The sequence below is a fragment of the Crinia signifera genome, chromosome 5 (assembly GCF_055691185.1).
Source record: "Crinia signifera chromosome 5, ASM5569118v1, whole genome shotgun sequence".
NCBI classification, from domain to species: Eukaryota; Metazoa; Chordata; class Amphibia; order Anura; family Myobatrachidae; genus Crinia; species Crinia signifera.
Genome location: NC_139221.1, coordinates 328,117,003 through 328,142,511, shown reverse-complemented (window position 1 = coordinate 328,142,511; position 25,509 = coordinate 328,117,003). Strand labels below are relative to the sequence as shown.

Genomic DNA, 25,509 nt, shown 5'->3' with positions numbered 1-25,509 from the left:
CCACCCAAGCAGAGGGTACAGTTATATATACACAATAAAAACACAAGCAGTTTGTGATCGTGCAGGACAAGGACAGCTGGAACATTAGGCAAGGACATTAGCAGAAACGGGCAACAGAAGAAAGGTAAAATACCTATAGACTCATTATAACCTGCAGATAAAGACCCTGTAACTGTCCTATTACACATAACCAGCGACCATGGTCAATACACTGTACACACATCACACACCATACTAATGATATAATGGGCACACTGATCTGTAATCTGCATTACTGCACCACACACACACACCCACCACAGCCAGGTACTCCCAGCCTGCGGTGAACTATAAGTCTCAGCATGTCTTGGTGGAAGATCAAAAGTGCCAGCATGGGATAAGGGGAAGGGGGTTAGTGGCACAGGAAAAGGGCATAGGTGAAATGGTGACAGGTCCCAGCATTGCCTCAAGAAGGGGAATTGAGCAAAAGACTAATGGTGAGGGGGCAAGGGGGGGTTGGAGGGAAGGGGGAGGGCGGTCGGGTTGCTCAGGAAGCGGATGGGGCACAGGTACCAGCATGGCACTAAGGAGGGGAGGGGGCACACGTCCCAGCATGGCACGGAGGAGGGGAAGGGGCACACGTCCCAGCATGGCACGGAGGAGGGGAAGGGGCACAGGGCCCAGCATGGCACGGAGGAGGGGAAGGGGCACAGGGCCCAGCATGGCACGGAGGAGGGGAAGGGGCACAGGGCCCAGCATGGCACGGAGGAGAGGAAGGGGCACAGGGCCCAGCATGGCACGGAGGAGAGGAAGGGGCACAGGGCCCAGCATGGCACGGAGGAGGGGAAGGGGCACACGTCCCAGCATGGCACGGAGGAGGGGAAGGGGCACACGTCCCAGCATGGCACGGAGGAGGGGAAGGGGCACACGTCCCAGCATGGCACGGAGGAGGGGAAGGGGCACACGTCCCAGCATGGCACGGAGGAGGGGAAGGGGCACACGTCCCAGCATGGCACGGAGGAGGGGAAGGGGCACACGTCCCAGCATGGCACGGAGGAGGGGAAGGGGCACACGTCCCAGCATGGCACGGAGGAGGGGAAGGGGCACACGTCCCAGCATGGCACGGAGGAGGGGAAGGGGCACACGTCCCAGCATGGCACGGAGGAGGGGAAGGGGCACACGTCCCAGCATGGCACGGAGGAGGGGAAGGGGCACACGTCCCAGCATGGCACGGAGGAGGGGAAGGGGCACAGGGCCCAGCATGGCACGGAGGAGGGGAAGGGGCACAGGGCCCAGCATGGCACGGAGGAGGGGGAAGGGGCACAGGGCCCAGCATGGCACGGAGGAGGGGAGGGGGCACAGGTCACAGCATGGCACAGAGGGAGGGGAAGGGGCACAGGTCCCAGCATGGCACAGAGGAGGGGAAGGGGCACAGGTCCCAGCATGGCACAGAGGAGGGGAAGGGGCACAGGTCCCAGCATGGCACAGAGGAGGGGAAGGGGCACAGGTCCCAGCATGGCACAGAGGAGGGGAAGGGGCACAGGTCCCAGCATGGCACAGAGGAGGGGAAGGGGCACAGGTCCCAGCATGGCACAGAGGAGGGGAAGGGGCACCGGTCCCAGCATGGCACAGAGGAGGGGAAGGGGCACAGGTCCCAGCATGGCACAGAGGAGGGGAAGGGGCACAGGTCCCAGCATGGCACAGAGGAGGGGAAGGGGCACAGGTCCCAGCATGGCACAGAGGAGGGGAAGGGGCACAGGTCCCAGCATGGCACAGAGGAGGGGAAGGGGCACAGGTCCCAGCATGGCACAGAGGAGGGGAAGGGGCACAGGTCCCAGCATGGCACAGAGGAGGGGAAGGGGCACAGGTCCCAGCATGGCACAGAGGAGGGGAAGGGGCACAGGTCCCAGCATGGCACAGAGGAGGGGAAGGGGCACAGGTCCCAGCATGGCACAGAGGAGGGGAAGGGGCACAGGTCCCAGCATGGCACAGAGGAGGGGAAGGGGCACAGGTCCCAGCATGGCACAGAGGAGGGGAAGGGGCACAGGTCCCAGCATGGCACAGAGGAGGGGAAGGGGCACAGGTCCCAGCATTACCTAGAGGAGATTCCACATGCCTCAGTCACAGCACATACAGTACAGTACTATACCCGGGCAGGGCACGCTGGGACTTACAGTTCCCCGGCAGGTAGGTATCCAGGACACAGTACTACCCCCCTGGCAGTCCCATGTCACACACACAGGGCACTGTGGCCACGCACTCAGGCGTCACACACCCACTCTTGGCCACACACGCCGCACCGGGCCCCACACCCAGCTCTCCAGGCCGCAGCGGCTCCACATGCGGCCTCCGTCAGGCCAGGACCGCGGTATTAGCGTACCGGAGGCCGGGATTGGGGAACGGGTGTGGCGGGTAAGGCGCTGGGGGCGGAGGGTGTGCCGGGCGGGCGGGTGAGGTGACCCTACCTGACGGAGAGAGCGCGGGATGACCGGGCTGCGGGAGGAGTGGGCGGAGCGGCGTCACGTGAGCCACAGCTGGTTCCTCGTCACGTGACGGCGTGCCGTGCGTGCTGACGTCACCGACACAGTGCCGTCCCCGCCTCTCCAAGCAACCAGGGTATAGTAGTCATGTGACCCAGTCCATGTGTGTCCTACAGCCACACAAACACACATGTAATAATAATAATACCATGTGCCCCATATATCCCAGTCATATGTAATAATAATAATACCATGTTCTCCATGTCCCAGTCATACATGTAATAATGCCATGTGCTCCACGTCCCAGTCATACATGTAATAATAATACCATGTGCTCCATGTCCCAGTCATACATGTAATAATGCCATGTGCTCCACGTCCCAGTCATACATGTAATAATAACACCCATGTGCTCCATGTCCCAGTCATACATGTAATAATGCCATGTGCTCCACGTCCCAGTCATACATGTAATAATAATACCATGTGCTCCATGTCCCAGTCATACATGTAATAATAACACCCATGCGCTCCATGTCCCCATCATACATCAGGGTTGCCGACCCTCCCGGAATTACCGGGAGGATCCCGAAAATCGGGTCCTCCTCCCGGCCTCCCGGAAAGGTGGGCAACCCTCCCGGATTCCGGGGGACCCCCACGCCACCCCCCGATTGCGGCGTCTTCCCCATACCTTTTGGATTGAAAGCGTCAATCAGAGGAGGGGGCGGAGCTAAAATTGCGTCATTTTAGCTCCGCCCCCTCCACAGAGATCCGTGTATTGGGGGTTTTAACATCATGGGGGCGGGGCTTAAAGATGTAAAGCTCAAGCCCCGCCCCCCGACCTGCAGCTGGAAGTCTCCTCTCCGGGCTTCTCCCGGAGAGGAGACAGAAAAAGTCGGCAACCCTGTCATACATGTAATTATAACCAGGGCTATTTTTCAGCAGGCTCCAGCAGGAACTGAGGCCCTTATTCTAGTTCACTCTTTCTGACAAAATATTTCTTAGATGGACAAAACCGTGTGCACTGCAGGTGAGGCAGGTGTTACTTGTGCAGAGATAATTAGAATTGGGTGGGGTTTTACAGGGAGAGACTAGGCTGCTGCTGCCGCTGCTTTGAGTATACGGCAGAGGGCAGAAACTAGATCAGGGTTGCTGACTTTAAGATTCTCCTCTCCGGGAGAAGCCCGGAGAGGAGAGATTCAGCAGCCACTCAGGGGGTGGGGCTTGCGAGTGACATCACTAAGCCCCGCCCCATGCTGTTAAAGCAGCTAATTCACGGATCTCTGTGGAGGGGGGCTAAAATGATGCGATTGTGCCGTTTTAGCTCTGCCCCCTTGTCTGAGACCCGAGGATTGCGGCATTTTAATGCTGCGATTCGGGGGTCAGCGGGGGTCCCCCCTGAATCCGGGAGGGTTGCCCACCCTTCCGGGGGGCCGGGAGGGAGACCCGATTTTCGGGAGACTAACGGAAATTCCGGGAGGGTTGGCAACCCTGAACTAGATCCAGCCGGGCAGCGCACAGACAGCTTACTGCCCGGCTGTCAATTCAGTACATTCGGTACAGACTGTAAAGAAACGGTACTGTACCGGCAAATTTGGTACTGTTGGAGGGTATGCTATAACACCCATGTGCTCCATGTTCCCATCATACATGTAATAATAATACCATGTGCTCCATGTCCCAGTCATACATGTAATAATAATACCCATGTGCTCCACGTCCCAGTCATACATGTAATAATAACACCCATGTGCTCCATGTCCCAGTCATACATGTAATAATAACACCCATGTGCTCCATGTCCCAGTCATACATGTAATAATAATACCCATGTACTCCATGTTCCCATCATACATGTTATAATAACACCCATGTGCTCCATGTCCCAGTCATACATGTAATAATAATACGCATGTGCTTAATGTCCCCATCATACATGTAATAATAGCATCCATGTGCTCCATGTCCCAGTCATACATGTAATAATACCATGTGCTCCATGTCCCCATCATACATGTAATAATACCATGTGCTCCATGTCCCAGTCATACATGTAATAATACCATGTGCTCCATGTCCCCATCATACATTTAATAATAACAGCGAGCAGCGAGCTCAGCGTGTCCCATTTATACCGCCGCTGACCCGGGTCTGACCTGCCGAAGGCCCGGAGTTCCGAAGACCCGGAGTTTTGCTGCGGTGTAAAAGGGGAATTAGCTACTGTATGTGTAAAGTAACAATAAGAAGACAGAGGTTCAACCCATTGCAGCTGAGTGGAGTCAGTAGCTGTGGTGGAGTGATTTCTGGAGGCACGAGATGACGATATTCACACAGGTACAATATGGAGGCCTAAGTTCTCGCCATGTACTTTCATGTGGTTTCCATGGTAACTAGTGGCGGTCATATGCACTGGCAGCAGTGGGAGGTGCGGAGCCCCTGGATGTGGCACTATAATAATAAGGGGAACTTAGTAATGCAGGATTGCTGAACCTCCATGCTTAATTGTATGTCATGTAATTATAATATAATAATAATTTATTGTCACTACAACATTAAAAAATGTAAAGTGAAATTCACAAGGAAGAAAAGAAGAGAAAGAAAGAAAGAAATACAATTCATATACCACAATTCAAACACAAAATAACAGATGGGAAAATACTGTTCTGCAACTGACTAGTGCGGCAACTCAAGCACCTGTAACGTTTCCCAGAGGGCAACAGGGAGAAAAGAGAATAGCAGGGATGACTAGGGTCTAAAATAATTTTTTTAGCCTTCGCTTTTCCCCTCCTCAAAAAAATATCTGCCATCCTAGGCAGGGGTTGGCCAATGACTTTTTCTGCAGCCGTAACTATCCTGTCTAGGGATCTCCGATCAGAGCACTTAGAATTTCCATACCATACCGCAATGGCATAAGTCAACAGACTCTCGATTACGCAGAAGTAAAAGTTCATAAGCATAGGCCTAGATAGGCCAGCTGCTCGTAATCTTCGAAGAAAAAAAGGCGTTGCTGAGCCTTACCAACTGCCATTGCGGTATGTGTGGACCAGGACAGATCTTCCGAGAAAGTAATGCCCAAAATTTAGTATTAGTAACCCTCTCCACCTCTTCAAGGTGTACTGAGGGTGGCTGTAGAGATTTCCTGAAAATTCACTTCCAGGCACCATTTCAGCCAGGGTTGAGGTGGGGTAGCTGCCTTGCCCCATTAGAGGAACATGGGGAGGGAAAACAGGCAGGGTTGTACTTGACATATCGCTACCAGGCACCATTCCAACCTCACCGTAGTGGCTGCTGGTGTATACCACACATAACAACTATCCCTAGCGCTCTAGACAATTTTTGCTAAAATCAGTTCCTCCAGACCCTCCTTTTGGGCTGCCTAGCCTCCTGCAGAAGCCTTATCCCTCATTAAGACCTGGTGGCACTGGAGTTGGGGCAAACCTAATTTGCCCCTTCAAGCATGCCTGTTATAGGTAAATCTTTAGTTTGCAGGAGATAGAAAGGACTGCTGGGCATCCGCAACCAGGTCACCACACCATTACTCCTCACAGAATATAATAATCCTATTGTCTTAGTGCCCAAGATTTTGGTCACCATAAGGTTCTGTGATGATTTCCGAAGGCTAAATAAAGTTTATCAGTTTGACTCAGTATCTCAGTACTATTGACTTAACAAAAGGGTACTGGCAAATTCCTTTGACTGAGGCAACCAAGGCATAGACGGTCTTTTGAACCCCAGAGGGTCTTTTATATTATAAAGTACTGCCCTTGGCATGTAGCCCCTGCTTCTGTACTTTCCAAAGGGCTATGAACAAGTTTCTCTGACCTCATAGAGATTATGCCACAGCGTATCTAGATGACATTGTACTTTCCAAAGGTGGAGGTAGTATTACAGTCTCTATGGTTATAGGGGCACATTTATCATTGATCGCATTTACAATGCCATCTGGGCAGAATATTACCACCCAGGATTGCATTGTAAAATGCCATCACATCACAGGGATGTATCATCCCTGACACTGCAGGGACAGGGCTCCGGAAGCCAGGGGGTCTGTGCATGCAAGGTTATGCGCCCCCCCCCCGGCGACCCCGCTGAGCGCACTGCTGCCCGGGCAGTGCAATGTGTAGCCATAGGCTACAATGGGCTATCCCCATCCCAGAATGGCGATAGCCCAGGGATACGAAGCTGGGCTGCCCAATGTTGATACATCGGGCAGCTTTGCATCCCCCATAGAAACCTATGGGGGATGCGCCCGGCAGCGCTGCTGGGGGGGATCGCAGCAGGGATCGGAGATTCCTGCTGCGGTCCCCCTTTAATACATTGAGGGGATACTTAATATTAGTGGTTTACTCCCAAAAACACGCGATTTAGCTGCAAAAATTACTTGATAAATGAGGCCCATAGTGTTTTACATCCAACCCAGAGAAGTGTGCCATCGGAATGGTGGAAGCAAAGTATTCTTATATTGTAGGCAAATATCAAGTTTAGCCTCAACCTTATAAAAGTAGAAGCAGAGCTCACATGGCTAAGATTGCAGAGTATGACCGATCTGAAGTACGAACAGTTATGACCGGAGTCAGCCATAGTCAGCCGAAAGTACGACTGGAGAATTTGGCAAATTTACTAAGCTGCTGTATTCATATACATATAGAAGAAATAAATAAATAATTGAATAAATGGCGTGCGTTCCCCTCCACCGCCGGGCAATAACCATCCCCGGGCTCTTCGATCATACTCACCAGCTCTTCCGGCGTAGACTGGTCCGCTTCGTTCCCTGTAGGCATCCACAGGTGTAAAAAATAACAAACCGCTGACCCGAATCCAAATGAACCTGAGGAGCCGCAAGTGTTTTTATACTTGCAGCTCCTCCCCGAGACTGGGGGATCCTCCCTAAGCCAATCAGGAGCTCCGATGCTGATTGACCATGCTCAGTTCCATAGACGCGCATGTTATGAATTTAACATGGAAGTGTATGGCCGGTTCCCACCATAAAGGCCCACCATATATAATAAGTGTCCCCAGGCTGTGGCATGACAACACTGGCTGTTTGAACCCGGTGCTGGTTGCAGGGAGACCCCAGCTTCCCCCCCCCCCCCCCTGTATTTCTGCAACAATCCGGCTGAAGAAGCCTGGGGCTAGTAGAGCCGGGCAGGGGGACCGCACGCCTTTTTTAAGAAATTATTTATATATTGTAGGCAGAGGGCAAGTTAAGCCTCAACCTAACAAAGCAGAAGCAGTGCTCACAAACCAAAGTGTAAGTCTCCACTCAGGACATTACTGGGTCTAGTAGGCTATTATCCGATTCATGCGTGATTTTGCCACTAGGGTGGCACCTCTAACGCGGTGTCTGAAGATTCCGTCACCAGGTACAATAATATGTTCTAGGCCAGTGGAGGCTACAGGACAGGATTTAAGGCATGCCTTGTGTGCAGAGTCTGTTTTACAGGCTCCTGATTTCAAAAAGCCGTTAATGTTGCAGACAAATACCTCTGGGGAAGGATTAGGGGTTGTCCTTTCCTAAGAGGTATTGTAGATGGGGAGGAGAAACCCATTCTCCACCTTAGCCAGAAAATGCTGCCCACAGAACTCAAATACAGGACTGAACTATTATTTGCTGAGTCAAGAATATTGGCTCATTCCAGACCAAGCACGCTTAAAATGGACACTCGTGTGACTCGTTGGTTGTTGGCATTACAGCCATTTAAGTTTGAAGTGCAGCATCCCTGGGAAGCATCATGTAAATACAGATGCCCTTACTAGTTTATTGTTCCCGATCTTTCTCACAACCCTGTAGTGAGGAGTAGGAAGAGGGTGAAGAAGCAAAACTCTGGAGGATAGTGGAGGTGTGTGTTTATGGGTGGATGGCACAAATAGAGTTAGGAAATGCGTAGCTCCACCAAGGTGGTTGAAGCTAAGGGGGAAGGAGCGAGACAAGGTTAATAGGTGTTCCCTGTTTTAAGCACACTACAGTAGTTAAACAGGGATCCAGTACAGGTTTTGGTTTCAGCCCAGGAATCAACTACAGAAGTTGATTGCTGGCACCTTTTAGCTGCCTTTAAAAACGGTTTCTGTGAGCAAGTCCAATGCTCCTGATGGGGGTCTAGCTGGCCAGGCTCGGGGTCCGGGATTACAATAGGAGCCGTGTGTTGCTTACTGGATTGTTTCTTTGATTCTGAAAGAGGAGGCTGTGACCCGCAGAGGGCGAAAAACAGGGGCGTGGCCCAACGTGGCCTCACTTGCATAGGCCATGCCCTCATTTGCATAGGCCATGTCCCCTTTCCGGACGCACACGTGTCCCTCTTGTAGAGATGAAGACGCTGGGAGGTATGCGCACACCACACACACACACACACACACACACACACACACACATATATCCTGGTCCTGCTTCCTGCACTGAGATTAAACACATTGGCTTAGAATTCCAATAAAGCTAAAAGAGAAAATGGATTCACCTTCTTAACAAGTATAAATAATATAAATGAATATCAATATCTGGCCCATTATGAGACATTATCTTGGAAGGAAATTAATATTGCTATTACTCACCTCATTTAGACTCGTGTGTGAATGTAATCTCAGATATATAATTGCAGAAAATATGACTAAATATGATTGAATGCCACCACCTCAGGCGGTGACTCCCGTTCATCGGTTCTGTTTGTTAACCTATGTCAAGGAAGATGTTTTCGTGCTTTTCTTGATCCCTTAGGAAAGTTTTATTAAAGTGAAATGTTGGACAAACAACTGAGTCATTGGAAAGTTCTCTGAGTGCAATTCACCAATCAGCATACTAACTGGCTCAACCATCCACCAATTAACATGCTGACAGCTGTCCACCAATCAGCATGGCTCCAGCCACATACCAGTCAACATGCTGACTTTCAGGATTGGTCTTGTTGTGTTCCCGGCGGTTACTCTGGTGGGCCATTGGAGGGCACAAGAATCTAGGTGGCTTCAGATAAAGGGTGTTCATGCACTAATTATGCTAATAACCTCAGAAATGCAATATAGCAAATATATTAAAAGGTCTAGCATTTATATTTAGTGTGCACCTGCAAACTCCTCCTCCTTCTTATATAGCGCAGCAGATTCCGTTACAGTGTCTTATATAGTGCAGCAGATTCCGTTACAGTGTCTTATATAGTGCAGCAGATTCCGTTACAGTTTCTTATATAGCGCAGCAGATTCCGTTACAGTTTCTTATATAGTGCAGCAGATTCCGTTACAGTTTCTTAAATAGCGCAGCAGATTCTGTTAGTTTCTTAAATAGCGCAGCAGATTCAGTTACAGCGTCTTATATAGCGCAGCAGATTCCGTTACAGTGTCTTATATAGCGCAGCAGATTCCGTTACAGCGTCTTATATAGCGCAGCAGATTCCATTACAGTGTCTTATATAGCGCAGCAGATTCCGTTAGTGTCTTATATAGTGCAGCAGAATCCGTTACAGCGTCTTATATAGCACAGCAGATTCCGTTACAGTGTCTTATATATGGCAGCATATTTCGTTACAGTGCCTTATATAGCGCAGCAGATTCCGTTACAGTGTCTTATATAGCGCAGCAGATTCCGTTACAGCGTCTTATATAGCGCAGCAGATTCCGTTACAGTGTCTTATATAGCGCAGCAGATTCCGTTAGTGTCTTATATAGTGCAGCAGAATCCGTTACAGCGTCTTATATAGCACAGCAGATTCCGTTACAGTGTCTTACATATGGCAGCATATTTCGTTACAGTGCCTTATATAGCGCAGCAGATTCCGTTACAGTGTCTTATATAGCGCAGCAGATTCCATTACAGCGTCTTATATAGCGCAGCAGATTCCGTTACAGGTTCTTATATAGCGCAGCAGATTCAGTTACAGCGTCTTATATAGCGCAGCAGATTCCGTTACAGTGTCTTATATAGCGCAGCAGATTCCGTTACAGCGTCTTATATAGCGCAGCAGATTCCGTTACAGTGTCTTATATAGCGCAGCAGATTCCGTTAGTGTCTTATATAGTGCAGCAGAATCCGTTACAGCGTCTTATATAGCACAGCAGATTCCGTTACAGTGTCTTATATATGGCAGCATATTTCGTTACAGTGCCTTATATAGCGCAGCAGATTCCGTTACAGTGTCTTATATAGCGCAGCAGATTCCATTACAGCGTCTTATATAGCGCAGCAGATTCCGTTACAGTGTCTAATATAGCGCAGCAGATTCCGTTCCAGTGTCTTATATAGCGCAGCAGATTCCGTTACAGGTTCTTATATAGCGCAGCAGATTCCGTTACAGCGTCTTATATAGCACAGCAGATTCTGTTACAGCGTCTTATATAGCGCAGCAGATTCCGTTACAGCGTCTTATATAGCGCAGCAGATTCCGTTACAGTGTCTTATATAGCGCAGCAGATTCCGTTACAGTGTCTTATATAGCACAGCAGATTCCGTTAGTGTCTTATATAGTGCAGCAGAATCCGTTACAGCAAGAAAAAAAATACCAGTAGGCGCCTTCTGCACACACATATAACAATTTATTAAATTAGCAAATAATACAAAAAATTAATTAATTAATTAAACTAATTTAGACACAAATCTATCCGTTGCAAATTCTTTGCCTGCAATTGTCATCTGTGGCTGCCGACTCCATCGACACAAAAGTGTCGACTTTACCGGTTATACTTGTCCATTGTTTGTTACCACAAAGCCCTTTCATCAAAATCTCCGCTGTGGATTACAAAAATACTGTTGGGAAACCATACAGGTGATATTCACTCCCGCAGAAAGCCGGCATTTTTTTCCTTCAATTTTGGGACATCATTACTGGGCAACATATGCGCATATGATTGAATCCTACTGGGACTTGGTAAATATATATCCATCAAACCCATTGCTATTTGCACATGTTTTTTAACCCTTTTTTTATATTCATTAATATTGTTATATGTATTTATTTTGTGTCTAAATTAGTTTAATTAATTAATTAATTTTTTGTATTATTTGCTAATTTAATAAATTGTTATATGTGTGTGCAGAAGGCGCCTACTGGTATTTTTTTTCTTCTTCTATTAACCTTTCTTGGGGGCGGCAACCCCCTTCCAGAGGGCAGCCACTTGCACATAGCACCTTAACCTTGACCCATAGCGCTCAAAAATATACTTTTTTTCTTTGAATCCGTTACAGCGTCTTATATAGCACAGCAGATTCCGTTACAGTGTCTTATATATGGCAGCATATTTCGTTACAGTGCCTTATATAGCGCAGCAGATTCTGTTACAGTGTCTTATATAGCGCAGCAGATTCCGTTACAGTGTCTTATATAGCGCAGCAGATTCCGTTACAGTGTCTTATATAGCGCAGCAGATTCCGTTACAGTGTCTTATATAGCGCAGTAGATTCCGTTACAGCGTCTTATATAGCGCAGCAGATTCCGTTACGGTGTCTTATATAGCGCAGCAGATTCCGTTACAGTGTCTTATATAGCGCTGCAGATTTCGTTACATTGTCTTATATACCGCGGCAGATTCCGTTACAGTGTCTTATATAGCGCAGCAGGTAATCTGATCATGTACACCCCATTATATACAGGAACCCAGACAGTTCGCCTCTGCATCTTATCAAACTCTCTAACATCCTGAATGAACTGGCTGGGTTATGAATAGACAGGGCTGGGTATAACAAGGGGAGTGAGCGCTACTGGGAGAGATCAGCACAGGAGGTGCAGAGAGAGGAGTAGGACTTCTGACGTACAGAAGCGGACTAGGCATTGCGGTGCCGTCAGTACAGACAATTCATGGCGAAGGGCGCTGTGTGAGCTGGTATCCCAAGCCAGGGGACACAGAAATACTGCCAGCTTGTAGTAGCAAAGGAACGCAAGCATCGGTAATCATATACTACTGTGGGGACTTAGGGGTTTATTCTGTTTGGTACGGTGGGACCGTATACGGGGGGGGGGCGGTTTTTTTTTTCATCTGCGCATGCGTAGCTTTCCCAATGCGCATGTGCGGTGTTAATGGCGATAAAATATGACCAAAGAAACAATAAGTGAAAAGCGCAGGTTACGTATTATGTCCGTAACCAGCGTACCCTTTATACCTAGCTACGTGCGAATAAAGCGTAGCGCAGCGTAGCGTACCTTTATAGTGTATTGTACACCAAAGAACCAATACCTTAATAAGAGATCCTTTCGCAGTATTCTGACTCTAATCTGCGAATATACCTTTTAGGACAGTGTCCGTAATATACCTTATCGCTATATGCGAATAAACAGACACGACCACTGTATAGAAGTAAGGAGATAGGAACTCCGTAAAAAGATGTATTTAAGTCCCTAACGGACAACAGGGGGTTACAGGAATAGAAAATACAGATATAACAGGTAATACAATAGACTAACAATACAATATAATAATCAGGCTCTACTAGGGGAAGAAAACAGATACAGGATACAATCAGCCAACAATACTATGGAAATAAATACCGTGAATGCAACCGTTTACCGTCTCCTCATCAAATATGCGCAGCGCAGTCCGGTCAGAGCTCGCTATCGTTCAGGGTTGAACTATAGCCCGGTCGAAGGTCAGGGAAAGGAAGATGTGCCGAAGTGACCAAGGCCGCCCTGGGTCACCTATCTTATAGGGTCAGAAGGGGGAGGTCAAAGGCCATTCCTATTGGTCGGGGGTCGTATGTCAGGTTCTCTGTGATTGGGGGTTAAGTGATGCACCTGGTTTGAATAGGGGCAGGGGAGTGAACTTTTGGAGTTCTTTGTTTGTTGGTTTCGTCGTCAGGGGTTTGTAAATAGCATTAGAAACCGGTTACATCTGGATTCCTTTGTTATACCTTTTTCAACAGAAACTGTCCTGGGAATATGGATTATGTCCATAACTATCGGGCCGTGTGTATTGCGAAATATTCGCAATGACCGGAATACTGCGCATAAGAAACGGAACGGAACGGTACTAAACACTATACAGACAGATGTATGCAATGCTAACTAAGCTATGTGTGGCGTTCTAAACCTTTAACTATATTTTATTTAGTGTCAGTATGTTCTTATGAATTTATGTGTAATAGTATGGCTACTCTTCTGGTCCACATTGTCACACAGACTCGGGTATGGAAACTTTATTAGCGCAACTCTGCGAACCAAAATGGCGGCCATACTATCCTAAAATGGCGTGTGTGCAACTCGACTTCCACAGTCCACCCTTTAACAGTAAATATAAAACTGTTACAATACAAAACATTTTACACAGCAATACAGAAATTCATAATCCTAACAGAGAAATTGGGATACATGAATTAAACATATAAGGGGAGTAAACCATCTGCTCTCGGCCGATCCAGGATCATGGATAAACGATGGGCCGCATTTATCGAACAATCTACTCAGGGTCACGAAGGATAATGTACAATTTTGGGATAAAAATAAAAACAGGGGTGGTTACAACATATATACTTTCACAAATATGGTTTCTTTAAAGGGAGGTGGTTTCGATTCTAGGGTCATATACCAAACCCTGGTCTTCCTCTGTATCTCTCGTTCTTACACTCATGATTTCGGTACGTTTTGTCTTTCCCCGGGTCACCACCTTTAAACATTTGAACAATAGCACAAAGACTATGATGGCACCACCGATACAGAGAAGGAGTTTCCCTATGTTAGCGATGATTCCTTGCGCCCATTCTCCTAAACCGGAGAACCAGTGCATTGGATTCAACCAGGAGGTCCATTCGCTAACTTTGTTACCTATTTCTGCCAGGCTGATATTATGTTCCCTTCTAAATTCCCATTTAAGCTGAAGAATCTCATCCATCCGATGATTGATGATTTCTTCTGGGTCTTCAGTATTGTTGGTGATATATGTACAACATTTCACCCCAAACTGTGTAGAGAGGGTGACACAATATCCTCCTGTCATAGCTGTCAGATAGTTCAACACCATCCGATGTTGGACTAGCTCTCTTTTATACGCTTGCAACTCCCTCCCAGTGTATCTAAAAGTGTCATCATAAATCTCAGTGATGTTATCTATCAAGCTGGCTAATGCTTGGATATACTTAAAATTTATGACTCCTCTGGCGGTATGGGTGATATCTAATGCGATGAGGAGTTGGATACCGAACGACTCGTGTATCATTTCAGAAGCTAGGGGTTCTTTCTTAATTGTTAAATCCCTTTTGTGGATTTGATCATAGTGGGTATGAGTGTAAGGAGGAGGTATACCTCTGTGTATGCTCACCATCTCATCATGTGTGAGGGTCATCACTTCAGGTAACACTCTACCTAGATAACAAATTCCAACGTAGTTCATGGAGAGCCATTTGTACGTCCTTCTACCACAAATATAATAGACGTCGTCAGGGAGGAAATAAGGGACAGAGTATTTCATCATTTTATCACACATTATCCATAAGAACATTCCTGTCCCCTGCTCCCTGACTTGTTCCTCACAGGTTTCCGGTTGTAGGGTCATATTACAGTAGCCGGCTGATACTCTGCCGGCCATCATTTTACTTTTCTTCACCGTGTAGACATATTTATAATGTCTCCCACTGGTGCGGATCTTTAACAGTAATTCTTTATCAATAGGCTCTCCATCCGGACGCTGGGAGTAAGTTATTGTCTGGTTGTGCCATGTCACTTCCCAAGTACCAATCGTTCTGGAACTCGAGAAGTTCATACATACCAGGGACTTATCCACTTGGTATGGGTGTAATCTGAGACTAGGGGACCTGGTATACAGGTATCTCTTATCCAGTGGCCTCCCTTTATTTAATACGCTTATCTCTGAAATATTAAGCGGGTATGGGACTAGGCCTACACTACTCCTTTTATGTAGTACTTGTGAACACACCCAGCATTCTGTTTGGTTTAAGACCTTACCCACTAGTGAGTGGTAATCACTCAAAGGATGTCGGCCTGTAGTTGCCTTACTTGTCGACTGACATCGCTGGATGCATTCTTCTTCCATTTTCGGTTGACAATATCTACAGACACAGTACTCACCAGACAATAACCCATCACATAGCCCTTGAACTACGTTTTCCTCATACTTTTTACCTTCTCCTGTCATGGGCAAAGTATCAAGCTGGTTTAGGGATTCTACCTCACCCCTATCTGGGTCCATTATTACACTGTCAGAACTCCGCTCCGATCGCTCTAGAATGTGTCAGCCACCGAGTATCCTTGGATGAAGAAGAGGGAACAGAAAGAAAACAAAGAAATAGATGCATAACTGTGAACCTGTTGCTTGGAGTCCTTCCATCATCTCTACCAGGGGACTTTTATTTGCTCTGCTCTTGGACCTTTGCTCGCTCAGGTTGCTTGACCTTGGCTGCTTCTCAGTCTTCCCGGAACAATGCTTCTAGCGAGACTTCTTCTCTTTCGCTCTCTGCACACTGGGACTCTGGGTTACTGGCTTTCTTGCAGTGGGACGAATGTATCCAAGTCTCTCTCTCTGCGACTTTAATTGATGTAGTGCTGGTCAACAAAACTTGGTACGGTCCTTCCCAACGGTCTATCAAACAACCTGAGCGTAAAAAATTTCGGATCATAACAAAGTCTCCTGGTTTAGGATTATGACAATTCTCGGTAGGCATATCAGGGTTCAGTAAATTCAGCTGCTTTTGTTGTTTCCTTAGCTGTTTGTTTAGCTTTAGGATATACTGTACAGTTAGCTCATTGTTACATTTGAGATCATCCTGTGGGTCTATCATGACGTGTGGCTGCCGACCAAACAATATCTCGAAGGGAGACAAGTTGAGCGGAGCCCTGGGAGTGGTCCTAATGCTATACAGCACAATAGGCAATGCCTCTGGCCATAACAACCCTGTTTCAGCCATAACTTTACCCAATTTGTTCTTAATAGTACCATTCATTCTCTCAACTTTGGCGCTCGCCTGGGGACGATATGGAGTATGAAGTTTACTATTAATCCCCAGGAGTTTACACATGATTTGGAAGACCTCTCCTGTGAAATGAGTGCCTCTGTCACTCTCAATGACCTTTGGGATACCATATCTACAGACAAACTCCTGACATATTTTCTTTGCTGTAAAGGTAGCAGTGTTGGAGGCAGCGGGGAAAGCCTCCACCCAGCTGGAAAACATGTCAACACATACTAATACATATTTCAAATTTCTACAGGGTGGTAACTGTATGAAGTCGATTTGTATTACCTGGAAAGGGCCTTCTGTAGGAGGGATGTGGGATGGCTCTGTTGGGATGGCTTTTCCAACGTTCTTCCTCAAACAGGTGAGGCATGACATTGCCACTCTACCTGCTTGAGAAGCGAACCCTGGTGCACACCAGTAGGCCTTTACCAGCTTGCACATACCTTCCTTCCCAAGATGTGTCAGCCCATGGGCCGCCTCGGCTAGACTAGGAAGGTATGCTCTGGGGGCCACTGGTTTCCCGTGTCCATCTTTCCAAAGTCCGGTGGACTCTTGGCCACATCCCTTCGACTTCCATACTGCTCTTTCCTGTGGGGAACACAAATTCTGCATGTCTATCAGTTTGGATGTGGATACCATGTTCAGTGTACAAAGGTTTGTAGGATGGGTGGAGATATTTACAGGGCATGCGGCCCTTTTCGCTGCCTCATCAGCGCGGCTGTTACCAAGTGACACCGGGTCCTTCTCTGATGTATTAGCTTTGCACTTGATAACAGCCACTCTGTCTGGAAGCTGGATAGCTCCCAGAAGTCTCCTAATGTATATCGCATGCGCCACTGGTGTGCCAGCCGCCGTCATGAAATTTCGGAGGCGCCATAGGGCTCCAAAATCATGCACTACTCCGAAAGCATATCTGGAGTCGGTATATAATTTAACTGATTTTCCTTTGGCCAGTTCACATGCTCTGGTCAGTGCCACCAGTTCCGCTACTTGTGCTGAGTGAGGTGGTCCCAAGGGTTCAGCTTCCACAATACCTTCTCCATCTACTACCGCGTAGCCTGTGCACAGCTCTCCCGTCTCCGTCTGTCTATGACAGCTACCATCAGTGAATAAGGTTATGTCTACCTCACTTAATGGGCTGTCGCTTATGTCAGGACGTGCTGTAAAGGTCTGATTCAGGTAGGTCATGCAATCATGCTTGTCCTCACCCTCACTAAACTCTGCTTTACCATATTCAGCAACATTCCCATCACCCTCCACCCTTTGTGCCTTGGAGGGCACATGAGGAAGGAATGTGGCTGGGTTTAGTGTGTTGCATCTTTTGATGGTAATATTTACTGGGGCCATCAGCGCCAGTTCCCACTTGGTGAACCGTGCTGAGGACACATGACGTGTTTGGGCAGAATTTAGGAGGGCAGAGACAGCATGGGGAGCATGAACAGTTAAATCGTGTCCCAACACCACGTCCTCACTCTTGTTTACTAGTTGTGCTATTGCGGCCACACTTCGTAAGCAAGTTGGGAGTGAGCGTGCTACTGTGTCCAGCTGGCCACTGTAGTACGCTACTGGTCGGTTGGCATCACCATGTTTTTGGACAAGTACTCCTGCCGCACACCCAGCTGATTCAGTTCCGTACAGTTCAAAGGGTTTCCCATAATCTGGCATTCCCAATGCTGGGGCCTTTGTTAGGCTCACCTTTAGTTCCTCGAAAGCCAGCTCAGATTCTTCAGTGTGAGAGACCCGGTCTGGCTTAGTTGAGGAAACCATCTCTTGTAGTGGTAATGCCAGAATAGAGAATCCTGGGATCCAATTGCGACAGTATCCACACATGCCTAGGAACGTACGGATCTGGTGCTGGGTCTGTGGCAGTGCCATGTTTCGAATCGCTTGGATTCGGTCGTCGGTGAGGTGTCTCAGCCCTTGGGTAAGGCAGTGGCCCAGATACTTAACCCTGGTCTGGCATAATTGCAGCTTATCCTTTGATACTTTATGTCCTGTCTCTGAGAGATGCATCAGCAGCTGTCTAGTGTCATACACTGATGACTCCAGTGACTCAGAACACAACAATAAGTCATCGACATATTGTATCAGTATCGAACCACTCAGGGGTTGAAAGGATTGCAAACAATCATGCAAGGCCTGGGAGAAGATGCTGGGGCTGTCTATGAATCCCTGGGGGAGTCGTGTCCAGGTATACTGTACTCCTCTGTAGGTAAAGGCGAACAGATACTGGCTGTCTGGGTGTAAAGGGACAGAGAAGAACGCTGAACACAAGTCAATGACTGTGAAATGAGTACAGTGAGGTGGGATTTGCATTAGGATGACAGCTGGGTTTGGCACTACAGGGAATTGGCTCTCAACTACTTTGTTTACCCCTCTTAAATCCTGCACTAGTCTGTAGCCCCTCCCCCCGCTCTTTTTCACAGGAAAGATGGGACTATTGGCCGTGCTGGAAGTTCTAACTAGGATTTCCTGTTGTAGCAATCGCTGGATCACAGGGTATACTCCTAGCTCAACTTCAGGTTTTAAAGGGTATTGCGGTATTTTTGGAGCTATCCTGCCTTCTTTTAAGCGGATCTCTACTGGAGCTACATTTGCCATCAGCCCAGCATCCTGTCCATCTTTAGTCCAAAGGGAACTCGGTATTTGTGCTGTAATTTCAGCTACCCTAGATGGATTTGACTCTATAACAGTGGAATACAACATTAGCCTCTGAGGACTGTCCAGCATATCTTGCACTTCTTGTGTAAGATTTTTAGGAGTGTCCAGGAATACCCCATCGGGGGTGCAATAGATGACACATCCCATTTTACATAGTAAATCTCTACCCAGGAGGTTAGTCGGGGCCGCTGCAGCCAACAGAAAAGAGTGTTTGGTATGCAGAGGCCCGATTGTAACTTCTGCTGGTTTCGTCAGTGGGCAATGTTGTATTTTTCCTGTTACCCCAATTGCTGCTACTGATTGGTTGGTGAAACCCAAGTGAAGGGGAGTGTTGAGAACAGATCTGGCCGCCCCTGTATCAACCAAAAAGGTTTGTCTTACTCCAGCTATATCAACCTTCACCTGAGGTTCCTCTCTAAGGTGTTGTGTCAATCTAACTGGCTGTAGGATACAGGTATGACCTGTTTCCTATTGTCTTACCTGGGTTGCCCTTAGTACAGTGTCAGCCATCAGATGGGGAGGAGGCATGTTGCGTGACCTGTCTGTCTCCTCCCATTGTCTAGGGGTTGGGTATCTCCGTGTCTCACCCTGGTGAGATTCCCAGTCTCGCCTATGTGTTTTGTAACTCCTGGGGTTTCCTGACTTACATTGTGCTGAGTAATGTCCTTCCCTATTGCAGTTGTAGCAAATAATTTGCTTTCTACCTGTGTCCCTGGTGTTTCGTTGGTATGCAGCTTTATTTGGGGCATTTGTAAGAGCTTGGATGCTAACCATCATCAGTTTATCGGTTTGCAGTTCTCGGTGCTTCTTAATGTTACGGTCATGGTCCAGATTCCCGTAGGGCATCCACTGTCATTCCACGCCAATTTGGGAAAGAGGTTTGGACTCTGGCTCTCAGATTATCTTTAAGCCCTTCCACCAGCACAGAGACAATCATCTCCCTCAGGTGGGGGTCGTCCTTAGGCTCGGAGACACCAGTGTATTTTGATACCGCCAGCAAGGCCTTAGCGAAATAATCAGCAGCAGATTCACCATCCTTTTGTTTGATGGTGAAAATCTTGCTGTATTCCACTGCTGCAGGAAAATATACTCCCAATTGTAAGTTGATTAGGCGTATATTTTCCTGGTTGATCTCATCATTTATCTCCTTGTCCACTTTCAATCCACTATCCTGAATGAATTTCGGGATGTCTATGTGAGGGGAGACAGGCCCTCAACATGATTCTCCAATCCTTGTTGGTGGGCTCATCAGAGATTCCCAGATCCCTTACAAATTTCCGGCACAATGCCAGATCTTTCCTAGGATCAGGGAAATCTGAAATGATGGACCGCAACTCTAACCGTGTCCATGGGTTTAGCATGGTCATCTTTCTGGTAGGTATCACACCCTCTCTGTCTGCCTTACCATAGGGAACCTCCAGTGTGCGTACAGGGTAGGTTTGTACCACATCCGCATTACTGGGACCTGCTTGGGAGTCGTCTGTGTCTGTGCTGTGTGGTGCTATCTTACCTGAGTCCATGACTATGCTGTTGGCATCAGCCGTCTCCTCTCCCTGTGTAGGGGCCCCAGCAGCAGGTTTAGCCGGTTCAGCTTTTCCCTCAAGCATATTTATTGCATGGGAGACGGCCAGTGCCAACAGCTGCTCGTTTTCCTCTTGGATTTCCTTATAAGGGGATAAAACAGGGTACAAGTTAGCAACGGGTAAACTACTGCTCAAGTCTTGCTTATTAGTCATTAACCCCTTCGGCACATATGGGGGTGGGGGAGCTGTTGCGGCTACGGTTGCATTTTTATTGTGGCTGATTGTATCTGGCACTGCCAGACATCTGATTCCCCATTGTTCCTGCCCTTCCTTCTGCCACAATTTAAGAATTTCTATGTGCTTAACTCTCTTCTTACGATTGGAGAGTAGACATATTTCATCTTTTACTGCCGATAAGATTTCTGGATCGAAGCTACCAACACTGGGAAATTCTAACTTGCTGCCTTGTGTCATTTTTCTCCATTTATTTTGGTAAACAACTGCTCGTTCACCGTGCTTACAGCACATAATAAAAGCCGCCGATCCTTTTGGTCGGCTTGCTTCCTCCCTAACTTGCACGTTATCACAGCGTGACCCGTTATTACCCATAATTACAGGAATAAACGTTCACAGCTTAATAGATACCGGTGGGTTATTACTTGTCTGAGAGCTCCCCAAAACACTCACTTCTCAGCGTCCTAGAACAGTCCCACAATCAGGTAGGTGCGAAGGCTACGAGGTATGATACTCAATCACCAAGTCTTTCAACTAGCAGCGAACTTCTAGTCAACTTGCAAGGTGCGGCCTAATTTTTCCAGGGTACAACAAACTTGTTTTCCTGTACCCCCAAAAACTGGATTTTCTAAAGTAGCTAATCGGATCACTGGGTTCCGATGTATCTTCTTGTACCCTCCTAGCGGATCAGTTCCACTGAAGGGGCAGTTCCTATAGGCACGTCGTCACATGCACCCTGTCCTACCTGGACTGTCCTACACTGGACTACACTGCGCCTGAGTCGTGCCGTCACACACCCGTTCGCCTCAGTTATGTTTCACACTGGGCGCTAGTTACACCTTGGTCTTATGCTTATATTTGAAATATTTCTGTACAGAAAATCTTCCCAGGCTGGTAGCTTTTCACTAGATACTTATGCAGGTATAAATCCCTTATAAAAAGCTATAGGAATCTATTAAAATAATGCTTGAGTTGCTTGTTTTTTGAAAATGAACAAAAAGAAAAAAACTTATTTTCTTTTATTAATCACCTCCTTAACCACAGTATATTACTATACTGTTTTAAATAAGGCTAGTGGTTTAACACTGTTCACCTTTTGAGTTCCTATGTGTGCTGCATGTGCAGTGCCAATGAACAGCCACGTGTGTACGTGCGTTGTTCACAGGCCGCCGATGAAATCGGCCACCCACGTGTTCTATAGTGTATTTGCAAGGTTGCACTCGGGTTTCGCTATACGCAGTAATTGCGCCTAAATGTGGAATAAATCCCTTAACTCCGTCCGAAAGTTACGTATTAAGATGCGAAATAAATCCCGCACTTAATCCGTAAATCACGTACAAAGATGCGAAAATTTCCCGATATGGGCACGTGCTCGCGCACCTTGCGTAATATACAATAGACGCTTTACGTTACTGTAAAAGGCCCAGAACTTATCGCCACGTGGCGGAGTCCCTGGCCCTGCAGTAACTAACAATAAAAGTTATAGTTTTGCACAGAAGGGATCCTCTATGTACTATAATAAAACACAAGCCTTTGTTTCCACGTGTGCGAACTTTATCGCACGTGGCACATATACTGTAATAAACAAGCAACCCAAGACACTATACCCCGTTAAACTACTTGTGGCAGGCAGAAGTACAGTTTACTAAACACTTAGATATGATATGCTTTAAAACACGTGGCTTTCACTTATTGTGCTTCGGGTTCAACGCGAGCACTTCCCGAACCCCGCACCGCCGCGGACCTGGCCTATCCAGCAATGGATAATAATACTTCCACCCTTTTGCTGGTATAGGTCGGGCCGCACGCCTGGTACTGAGTTCTGGAATGTGAAACGGCCGGACGATGCCCCCTATTGTTAATGCCGATGAATTATGACCAAAGAAACAATAAGTGAAAAGCGCAGGTTACGTATTATGTCCGTAACCAGCGTACCCTTTATACCTAGCTACGTGCGAATAAAGCGTAGCGCAGCGTAGCGTACCTTTATAGTGTATTGTACACCAAAGAACCAATACCTTAATAAGAGATCCTTTCGCAGTATTCTGACTCTAATCTGCGAATATACCTTTTAGGACAGTGTCCGTAATATACCTTATCGCTATATGCGAATAAACAGACACGACCACTGTATAGAAGTAAGGAGATAGGAACTCCGTAAAAAGATGTATTTAAGTCCCTAACGGACAACAGGGGGTTACAGGAATAGAAAATACAGATATAACAGGTAATACAATAGACTAACAATACAATATAATAATCAGGCTCTACTAGGGGAAGAAAACAGATACAGGATACAATCAGCCAACAATACTATGGAAATAAATACCGTGAATGCAACCGTTTACCGTCTCCTCATCAAATATGCGCAGCGCAGTCCGGTTAGAGCTCGCTATCGTTCAGGGTTGAACTATAGCCCGGTCGAAGGTCAGGGAAAGGAAGATGTGCCGAAGTGACCAAGGCCGCCCTGGGTCACCTATCTTATAGGGTCAGAAGGGGGAGGTCAAAGGCCATTCCTATTGGTCGGGGGTCGTATGTCAGGTTCTCTGTGATTGGGGGTTAAGTGATGCACCTGGTTTGAATAGGGGCAGGGGAGTGAACTTTTGGAGTTCTTTGTTTGTTGGTTTCGTCGTCAGGGGTTTGTAAATAGCATTAGAAACTGGTTACATCTGGATTCCTTTGTTATACCTTTTTCAACAGAAACTGTCCTGGGAATATGGATTATGTCCATAACTATCGGGCCGTGTGTATTGCGAAATATTCGCAATGACCGGAATACTGCGCATAAGAAACGGAACGGAACGGTACTAAACACTATACAGACAGATGTATGCAATGCTAACTAAGCTATGTGTGGCGTTCTAAACCTTTAACTATATTTTATTTAGTGTCAGTATGTTCTTATGAATTTATGTGTAATAGTATGGCTACTCTTCTGGTCCACATTGTCACACAGACTCGGGTATGGAAACTTTATTAGCGCAACTCTGCGAACCAAAATGGCGGCCATACTATCCTAAAATGGCGTGTGTGCAACTCGACTTCCACAGTCCACCCTTTAACAGTAAATATAAAACTGTTACAATACAAAACATTTTACACAGCAATACAGAAATTCATAATCCTAACAGAGAAATTGGGATACATGAATTAAACATATAAGGGAAGTAAACCATCTGCTCTCGGCCGATCCAGGATCATGGATAAACGATGGGCCGCATTTATCGAACAATCTACTCAGGGTCACGAAGGATAATGTACAATTTTGGGATAAAAATAAAAACAGGGGTGGTTACAACATATATACTTTCACAAATATGGTTTCTTTAAAGGGAGGTGGTTTCGATTCTAGGGTCATATACCAAACCCTGGTCTTCCTCTGTATCTCTCGTTCTTACACTCATGATTTCGGTACGTTTTGTCTTTCCCCGGGTCACCACCTTTAAACATTTGAACAATAGCACAAAGACTATGATGGCACCACCGATACAGAGAAGGAGTTTCCCTATGTTAGCGATGATTCCTTGCGCCCATTCTCCTAAACCGGAGAACCAGTGCATTGGATTCAACCAGGAGGTCCATTCGCTAACTTTGTTACCTATTTCTGCCAGGCTGATATTATGTTCCCTTCTAAATTCCCATTTAAGCTGAAGAATCTCATCCATCCGATGATCGATGATTTCTTCTGGGTCTTCAGTATTGTTGGTGATATATGTACAACATTTCACCCCAAACTGTGTAGAGAGGGTGACACAATATCCTCCTGTCATAGCTGTCAGATAGTTCAACACCATCCGATGTTGGACTAGCTCTCTTTTATACGCTTGCAACTCCCTCCCAGTGTATCTAAAAGTGTCATCATAAATCTCAGTGATGTTATCTATCAAGCTGGCTAATGCTTGGATATACTTAAAATTTATGACTCCTCTGGCGGTATGGGTGATATCTTATGCGATGAGGAGTTGGATACCGAACGACTCGTGTATCATTTCAGAAGCTAGGGGTTCTTTCTTAATTGTTAAATCCCTTTTGTGGATTTGATCATAGTGGGTATGAGTGAAAGGAGGAGGTATACCTCTGTGTATGCTCACCATCTCATCATGTGTGAGGGTCATCACTTCAGGTAACACTCTACCTAGATAACAAATTCCAACGTAGTTCATGGAGAGCCATTTGTACGTCCTTCTACCACAAATATAATAGACGTCGTCAGGGAGGAAATAAGGGACAGAGTATTTCATCATTTTATCACACATTATCCATAAGAACATTCCTGTCCCCTGCTCCCTGACTTGTTCCTTTACAGGTTTCCGGTTGTAGGGTCATATTACAGTAGCCGGCTGATACTCTGCCGGCCATCATTTTACTTTTCTTCACCGTGTAGACATATTTATAATGTCTCCCACTGGTGCGGATCTTTAACAGTAATTCTTTATCAATAGGCTCTCCATCCGGACGCTGGGAGTAAGTTATTGTCTGGTTGTGCCATGTCACTTCCCAAGTACCAATCGTTCTGGAACTCGAGAAGTTCATACATACCAGGGACTTATCCACTTGGTATGGGTGTAATCTGAGACTAGGGGACCTGGTATACAGGTATCTCTTATCCAGTGGCCTCCCTTTATTTAATACGCTTATCTCTGAAATATTAAGCGGGTATGGGACTAGGCCTACACTACTCCTTTTATGTAGTACCCAGCATTCTGTTTGGTTTAAGACCTTACCCACTAGTGAGTGGTAATCACTCAAAGGATGT

The 25,509-nt window shown here is 46.9% G+C and overlaps 1 protein-coding gene across 5 annotated transcripts in view; it reads right to left on the bottom strand.

The window, feature by feature from the left end:
• Positions 1 to 2,584, bottom strand: part of TSNARE1 (t-SNARE domain containing 1) — a 281,169-nt gene extending 278,585 nt beyond the window's left edge. For all 5 annotated transcript variants that reach the window (XM_083144956.1, XM_083144957.1, XM_083144951.1 and 2 more), the window contains exon 1: positions 2,445 to 2,584. The gene's annotated coding sequence lies outside the window, so the exon portion shown is untranslated. The remainder of the gene's footprint in view (positions 1 to 2,444) is intronic.
• Positions 2,585 to 25,509: the final 22,925 nt, after the last annotated feature.